Raw genomic sequence first — 856 nt, 5'->3', positions numbered from 1 at the left:
CGGCGACTGAATGGTTAGCATCGCGGGTTTAGGCGCGCCTTCGCACCCCTCAGATCAATGAAGGTTGTGAAGATATGCCCAAATTTCCTTCGTGTTATACCTTTAACAACTTTTTTATGAACTTTGGAAAATATTTGGCGGTTTATAAATTGGGCATCATATTTTTTTTTTTTGCAAATATATGACATTACGTGTAAAAATATGTGACCTTATATATAGTTACACAATCCCTTCCCCACACTATAGAATTATTATTGAAACATCCAGTACGAATTTATTACCGTAAAGTAATACTATCACAAGCTTCGCACAAGACTATCGCAAGAGTGGTCTTACATAAACAAATACACGAGTTGAAGATGACCTCCTTGAGCTTCTAAATATAAGAAAAAAAAGTCTCCAGATTCCCCCATTCAACAAGACACGATACCAGAGTCCGACCATTGGAAGCCACTCAGCGCCTCATCCAGTGGGCTTTTATTTGCTTCTTTACGCTGCGAGGAGGAGGCTGAACAACCCTCACGATTCAAAATGGCAAGACGATGTTGTTATATTTTATTTTGTCTATAAATACAACTTAACATCAGCGTTTATCGATTCAGACTCGGGACCTGAAAGTGGCGGCTGCGGCAGAAGTGGTCTTCCGTCGTATTCGCCGTAAAAAAACAGTCGAATACAATAATACATTAGACACTAAAACGGAGGAGTCTAGCGAAATCCTCGCTTTTTTCCCCCTGCGACCAAGGGTGAAGCAATCTTCCACCGGCAAAGGTGGGGGCTGGTAGGCACTTATAAAAATAGGATTATTTAATATGTACATTATACATTATATATTTAGGCGATAAATAATGCTACG

The 856-nt window shown here is 39.8% G+C and overlaps 1 protein-coding gene across 1 annotated transcript in view; it reads right to left on the bottom strand.

Moving 5' to 3' along the window:
• Nucleotides 1-540: 540 nt before the first annotated feature.
• Nucleotides 541-856, bottom strand: part of LOC119592946 (RNA-binding protein 42-like) — a gene marked incomplete in the record, with an annotated part of 51935 nt that continues 51619 nt past the window's right edge. The window contains 1 exon segment of the mRNA XM_037941837.1: nt 541-856.

Source organism: Penaeus monodon, chromosome 31 (genome assembly GCF_015228065.2).
Source record: "Penaeus monodon isolate SGIC_2016 chromosome 31, NSTDA_Pmon_1, whole genome shotgun sequence".
Classification (NCBI taxonomy): Eukaryota; Metazoa; Arthropoda; class Malacostraca; order Decapoda; family Penaeidae; genus Penaeus; species Penaeus monodon.
This window is presented reverse-complemented; position numbering and strand designations above follow the sequence as displayed.